At 33.8% G+C, this 8046-nt stretch overlaps 1 long non-coding RNA gene across 1 annotated transcript; it reads left to right on the top strand.

Annotated features, from left to right (window-relative positions):
• Nucleotides 1-479: 479 nt before the first annotated feature.
• Nucleotides 480-2192, top strand: LOC111085049. The gene is made up of 3 exons (XR_002609914.1): nt 480-710; nt 1254-1381; nt 1842-2192. It is a non-coding gene; the product is annotated as an uncharacterized LOC111085049 (long non-coding RNA).
• The last annotated feature ends 5854 nt before the right edge of the window (nt 2193-8046 follow it).

The raw sequence follows: 8046 nt of genomic DNA, 5'->3' as shown, positions 1-8046 counted from the left end.
ATTCCTTGAGGTGCATTTTTATTAGCTCTATGGGACAGGTTTCTAGTGCATATATTGTTAAAAGTTTGATGACAGATTTTTAATGTATACTTTGTCCTTTCTTTAGTATATGATTCCGATGAATACTTTGTTAATTTTTCATTAGTTTTGGGATATATTTACATACTATGTACCTGTAAGAATAAGTAGTTAGCATCCTAATTACACATACATAAACAACTTGATTTGAAGCATTCTGAGGTATCTTGATCAAAACGCTACTGCAAGTCAACTCAGCATATATCTTAAACTACGAGTAACACAAACACGGGTCTTGTCGTTTATGAAACATGTTATTAAGTTTTATTGCTGCAGCTTGATAGTCAGACACTCCTTGCATTCAGCAACAAGGATAGTAATAAGCATTGATAGAGACCTTGAACTTTTTCATGTTACAACGCTCAGATGACAAGTGCTTAACTGAAGAAATCATCAGAGAAGAACTCCATTCGCAAGTGACATTAGCTTTGCGCATGCTTAAAGCAACCTATGCGCTGGCACGTCGCGAGTCACACGAAGGACGCAGACATTACGGCGCTGCCCAGAATTTTTATCTTCTTATTATCTCGCAACATATTTAACCACGTGATTAGGAAACCCATTGAAAAAAACTTTTATGCTTTAATCTTTTTTTCTCCACAACTACTGATTTTCGCTTCAAAATAATTTTCGTAAGTTTCTTGATGTTCAAACCAAGTTAATATATGTTATTATGATTAAGTGTGTTTGCCGCCGCTGAGAGATAGATAAAGTGGTGTGATTATTAATCTTAAGTTTATACACTGTTAGATGAAACTGATTACTGATAAATGTGGGATCAGTACTAGATAATATAAAAATTAAATAATATTATTGAAATGTCTGACCATGGTGTTTCATATTTGAAAATTAAACGTCATTTTACAACAAGTCCTTATCTCAGCGCTGTGTCAGACGCAGCACACGTTTAGAAACTAAGATGTGGAATTTCATGATTAACGTTGGTAAGTGAATGTTAAGATAGGGTTCCTAAATCTTGGGACACACTGTAACAACCCCGAAACTGAAAATATGTTTAATATTAGATTCTTTATATGTTAAAAGATGACTTGGAGATTGTTGAAAGTAAATGTTGAAGATTCATTTAGAGATATGTTAATTTTCGTCAAAAGAAACTTGCTTGTTTTAAATTTTCTAAACTTCTCAAAGTTCCTCTTTCTTTTCTTTGTTCCAAGATGGCCTGATGGCTAAAGTGTTCGACTCGTTATTTGTGGGGCACGGATTCAAATCCCATTACCAAACATATTTGCCCTTTCATCCGTGAGGACGCAAAAATTCGATTAGAGTAGCCCAAGTGTTGGCGGTAGGTGGTATTGACTAGTTGCTTTCCCTCTAGTCTATTATATTTAAATTAGAGAGGGCTAGCGCATATAGCCTTCGAGTAGCTTTGTGCGAAATTCAATAAAACAAACAAACTTTTCTTTTGTTTCAGTGGAACTTTAGGCAAAGTAAACATAGGTTTGAAAACTTTAATGGACTGTTGAAAGAGAAAGAGACGAAATCCATTAAAGTTCTCAAACCAACCTTTCTTTTGTTGCGAGTTTTAAAAAGAGTAATCTATGCCAAACAAGCTCATGTGTCACGGTTCCTAATATCAAAGCACTGGGAATTTTCTTGAACATTAATTACCCAAATTAAGCTAATTATATTCTCTTCTATCGTGATATTGCTTAAAAAGTGTGGACATATTGTTATTTTATAATTCGAAACACTTAATTATTTGAATTTCAATCTATATATCTGTTGTTTTTTTTATTTTACAGCTCCAAAGTTGATGGGCTTGCTTCTTTCATAATCTACACGTGTTAGTGTATATTGAGAAAAATATAACAAATTAAGTAAAGATATGGCTTTATACCCGTTAAAGGTATAGAAAGGTTGAGTGAGTTGGAAGCAAAACATTCGAGTATAAGTCTTGTTAATTATCTGCAATTTTTTTACTTTAAACAGTTATATTTGCCAAGCTCTCCAATTTTCGTTATTCTGTTCAAAGTTTCCCACAGTTGGCAGATTTCTAGATACTATTAACGCATAATGTCGATAGAACTACATGAGCCACGTGTATGTATATGTTTTATATTTGTTTTTATCTTTAATTAAAATAATTTATGGAACTTATCGAATTCTTAATCTTTATAACGACTAAAACTTGAAACGTGCTATTTTTATAGGAACTTCAAATATTTTTATTAGGAATATTGAACTCAGAACGTCAAACGACATTAAGAACGATTCTACTAGCTTGGAGAAAAGTTATATTGATCATAAAAAAAAAAAACTATTTCAGAGAAATGATAAATCTTCCAAAAAATTGTTCTCCAGAGTGATTGAAGTAATAATCTTAAGGATTTTCTAACGTATTAATTGTATATATATATATATATATTGTTTCTAGAAATTGAAACATTGTTTCGTGTGGGGATCTCATACAATTCAATTTACAAAGCAATGATTTATTGATTAGACTCAATTCCAAATGAATGCATAATTCAGACTATTATTGACAGTGGTATAGTACTAAATTTTATAGTGTGACGTCAACATCAAGGTAAAGATTTCATATTCAAATAATTTCTACTTATGTGAGCCTATTTTTAAATAAATATAATACACACAGCACTAATTATTTGAGACTACTTACATTAGTATCAAATTGAGTACACATATATTAGCTAGAGAAAATACGCAACTGAACTTCCTTTAAATTAAGCAGCCAAAAAGAAAAAGAAACAACAACTGGGTACCAAATTAAAATTCCTTACATCAAAAGAAGTTGGAAAATCGCATATCTTTTTAATTTATTATTTTTCTAACTGCACTACAATATTAACAACCTTGACTTTTATAACGCATTGCATACTTCCTATCCTGCCAAAACGAATAGCTAAAAAAAGCGACCTTCATGGGATATTTTGTAAATAATAAGCATTTTAAAATGTTTGTGTTTTAAACACACACACAGTACAGTCTTAAAATGTACATTTATTGTTTTAATACCACGTTCGTGCGTCCTAATAAACACTTGGCGTATGACGAAAACATTTCACCATTTTAACACTCGGACACATGCTCTTATGCCAGAACGGTTGCATTCTGCCTAACGCCAGCTCCTGGGGGTGAGTGACAGGATGTGTACTGTGCGGTCTGAGAAATCTACTAGTGGACACAGAGGATCACACACAGATAGACTGTTCTCTAGAAAAGTTGAAGTATTGGATAGTTACGTGTGGAACTAGATATGATTTGGAGGCTTGAAGTATTGGATAGTTACGTGTGGAACTAGATATGATTTGGAGCCTTGAAGTATTGGAGGGTTACATGTGGAACTAGATAGCATGAACGATACTTTTAGAACTTGACACTAAGGAAAAGGTGAAGTATATTCTTGATGTTTAACATTTTAATTTCGAACACGACTTATCTATCAATCTCTTATTAATATATACACATTGTTACTGGCCTACATTTTAACGAGAATTAATGTAAAATTTATTCATCGTTTTCAAGCGAAGTCAAATAATTTTAGAGACAGAGAAAGTCAGCCACGTGTTTAATTTGACCTTCTAGATTCCGTGAAATGGAGTAAGATGAACAAAGAAAGGATGATCAATTAAAATGTTACGGTTGTCTGTTTCCCTAGTTACTCTTATGTATCCAAAAATGCTTAAAATATATATTCCTTTACAGAGTTAAATAAAATTAAACTCATAATCAGTTAAACATAATCAGAGAGTTGCTGTCGCTAAAGTTTTGAAGTCATATCTCTTTTGATGTATAAATATATCTGATTTTATTAACTCCTACTATTTTCCAACCGGAATTAACTTATATAACATCCCAACTATGAAAGAGCGGCTTTCTGTGAAGTATACCCAGGGATTATATAAAACTTACAAATTATATATATATACAAAGTGACCACTTATGTGAAAGGAACAAATGATCATTTTACTTCCACGCATGCGCATTTTGGGAATTTTCAGTGAAAACAGCCGATTGTTTTTTCTAAACTATAACGTGTAAAGTCAGTAAAGTCGACATTAGGAAAAGAGTTACAGAACAGTACTTTAAAGCTGAAAGTGATTTTGTTGTGTAAATATTGTAAATATATTTTGAAGCTCAAAACATAGATATTTTATGGGCCAAACATGGAAAAAACGTGTTTAACATAGAGTCTCGAATTTTCCGGAATATAACCATGGAAAACGGCACTATTCTAATGCAAAGGGGACGAATGGTCTCAGTATGTATACAAGAGGTAAAGTAAAAAGTTTTGCCTTAGGCTAGAGTTGTTATAATGTACGATATATTCAGTCTTAAAGTCACCTTATGCTATACACGGGCTAAACGGTCAGGTCAGAAACCCAAAGTTCAAACACAGTCGTCTCTAATTTTGAACGTCTGACCAGATGTATAACAACTACTGAGCATCACCCACTGCCTAAATAGCTGCCTTAACTGAATAGTGGAACTGACTGTCACTTTCATAACATGTCCACAGCTAAAATGGCGAAATGTGTTCAGAATCATATCAGGGATTTGAATATTGGGCCTTCTGATCCACAGCCCGCCATGCTAACCACTAAAGTGACTAAGCCATACTGGGTCTGCTGATTATGTTATATCTGTGATAGTTCAAGAAAAAAAATCGTAAGTTATGTTGTTTCGGACACTCTCATTACTATATAAAAATTCAAAAGGATAAATGAAAATCCAGATAGGCGGATAGTATTTTTATGCATTTTAGTGAACTTTGTAACAACTATGTGACGTTGGATGTTCAATACTGTGAATACATGAAAGCTTTGGGTATATTATCCGTATATTGGCTATCGTCTGTTTGTTTTAGAGTTTCGAGTAAAGCTACACGAGGACTATCTGCGCGTAGCCTTTCCTAATTTTTAATTGAAAGGCTAGACCGAAGGTAGCTAGTCAAAAACATTCACCACCAATCCTTGGGCTACTTCTTTCTGACCAATTTGACCTTTGTGGAACACCTACGGCCTTAAAGTACGGAGTGAGTTTTTGCAACAAACGAGCGCGAACGTAAATATTCAAATTCATAACCCGATTTCTCTCTCACCACTAGGCCACACCTGGCCTCTTAGTATTTATAAGTTATTGTGATTAAATGTCAGAAAATTGGTGTATTTTTACGTCCTTCTTGTGTAGTGAGATATTCTATTTTTGTTTTAGTAAGTTTCTTATTACTTATAATGTTAAAACTATAAACACCTTTTTGAAGATTATTTTTCACTGTTGATGTACTGGTGGGTTTACAAATAACTTAATTATCTCAAGCTAACCGAATCTCGTCAGATGGTTATTGGAAATTGGACCAAAAATATCATTAGCAGCAAGGATACCCAGTTAATGTTCCAGAGCATCGTATGTTTTACTGTCCTTGAGTATTGATTTAGAACAATAAGTATTCCTAGTCAAGGTGTTATGGAGGATTGCCTCGATCGATTTACATGCTACTTTGAAATAACTTCAGTTTTGATCTTCATATTTAGTTTAGTTTTCTTAATAATCACTACAATTAGTATTCGTGACACGCGTTAAGTACAAAGAAAAAAGCACTTGATATCAATAAACTGATACGTGACTGTTTGAAAATGGATTCATGCACCACTACGACGAATCACTGGAACAAGGATATCCTTCAGCAAAGAGGCTGGAGGTCGAGGTAAGAGGTGCTCACCATTCACGTCCTTTCATTTCCATGACGACGTTCCGGAGTCTCCTGAAGGTCATTCCGAGCCCAAGGGAGGTAACTTCACGTATCGAGCCTCGTAGATCTCTCGTCACGGTAATTACACACAAATTCAAAACCCACCTTTTTCTTCTCTACTTGTTTACAGCAAATTGCAACGGATTCCTTCCGGCTCACTGTTTATTCATGCTACAAAGTAGCAGTTATTTTGTCCAGCTCCGGGTACTTCTTACTCTCTCCGACACCAATCTTCTAGGAAGTGTGAGGGTTGATTTTCAACTGGTTTGTCCACAACTTTCTCTCCACGAAAACCGTTTTATGTGTCACAGGTCCATAGTAATAATAATTTGCAGATTTATGACGTCAGTTTCTATTTCGGGATTAACTTCGTAATATTTTTGGCAGTAGTCATCATGCTAGCAACTAAAACACCTTGCTCCGCCCTCCAACCTGTGCACGTTCGAGAACACTACAGAGTGCAGGATTTAGCTTCATTAGGAGGATAAATACACTATTCTTTGTCATAGTATGTGTAATAGCAATTAAATCCACAATCATAGCTGTTTTCAAGTTTTGAGCCAAATATTTTTGTTGTTGTTACAAATAAAATGTGCTCTATGAAGGTCAAGAAGAAGAATTAGTTCCTGTAATGTTTTATTAAGTGGAGTATTTATTGTAGTGGATGGAAAAGATGGCCTGCTTCATAAGCTGAGAGGCACAGAAGACCATAACCAACTAGTTGGTTAAAATGTTTCTCTTTTTTTTTTAACTACCATTTCGTATAGTATGTCAACACAGTGTTTTAACTAACATTTCATATAGTATATCAACACAGTGTTTCAACTAACATTTCATATAGTATATCAACACAGTGTTTCAACTAACATTTCGTATAGTATATCAACACAGTGTTTCAACTAACATTTCATATAGTATATCAACACAGTGTTTCAACTAACATTTCGTATAGTATATCAACACAGTGTTTCAACTAACATTTCATATAGTATATCAACACAGTGTTTCAACTAACATTTCATATAGTATATCAACACAGTGTTTCAACTAACATTTCGTATAGTAAGCCAACAAGATGTCTATTCACCACAGTAAAATTGTTGTCGCAGGTTTAGTGACACAAAAATTAAATATAACCAGCAATAATTCAACGCAAACACTTGTACAATTAAAACAAAAACGTCGATTATTTATTTAAATTAACCACAAAAATATCTGAAGGAACGCTCTTATTCAAAGTATACGCGATCAGGGTTCGAACTGTGTTACAACTGTTGAATAGCTATCTAAAAAATATTTAAAACTAGCTATAGTACCCGTTCCCTGAATAGAAGTTATGTAAATTAATGATTAATGAAAGGTTATCTTAGGACATGAAAAGTTGCTTCCCTTATATGTAATTGTAAAAAAAAAACGTCCATAAAAACTGCAAAACACCAAATGTGAAATCGCAAATTTGCAATTACCTCCACATGGACCCAACAAACCATCATGCCAAATTTGGTGAATACTCATCAACAGGGGCGAAGTATTGGTAAAAAACGCCCAAAAAAAACCCCACAAAACGCAAAATGCAAAACTGAAAATTTGTATACATCTCCCCATGGATCCATATCTCCATACCAATTTTGGTGAAGATCCATCCACACCCTACGAAGTAGTTACATGGACATAGAATAGACAACAGACAGTACTATTATATTCATATAGATAACAAACTTGTTTTCATATTTAATAGATTCGGTGTTTATTGCCTTTTGAAATTAATAGTTTTGGGAAGATAATATTTTCACTTATGTTCTCTCTCTTCAATCTAAACAAACACCATTTTCGCGCTCTTTTCTTTCAGGGACGAAAAACTTTCTTGTCCACCTCTCACCCTACTGAAATGTTTGATCTGTAAGAGTTGTTTTTCACCCTGTACTCACGTAGGTGGATTTACATTGTGTTTGACAGCGTTTCACGAAATGTGAAGTGCGCCACCCAGGGGGCGCAAATGATCTCTTGGGTGGTGTGAGCGATTAGGAGAGTCAATAGTACAATTATATAAAATGAAGCGTTTTAATATATTTTTATTGATAAAAATAATAAGTAATTATTACATTCCATCTCGTCATTTAACTCTCTTTTTTTTTTACTCATTTAAAGAAAAGTGAGGGGAACGAGCAAGAAAGCATACTTGTTAAAGGGGACGCGAATGGGAAACACTGATCTAAAAGTTAATTTTTGTGACT

The sequence above is a fragment of the Limulus polyphemus genome, unplaced genomic scaffold (genome assembly GCF_000517525.1).
Source record: "Limulus polyphemus unplaced genomic scaffold, Limulus_polyphemus-2.1.2 Scaffold10, whole genome shotgun sequence".
Classification (NCBI taxonomy): domain Eukaryota; kingdom Metazoa; phylum Arthropoda; class Merostomata; order Xiphosura; family Limulidae; genus Limulus; species Limulus polyphemus.
This window is presented reverse-complemented; position numbering and strand designations above follow the sequence as displayed.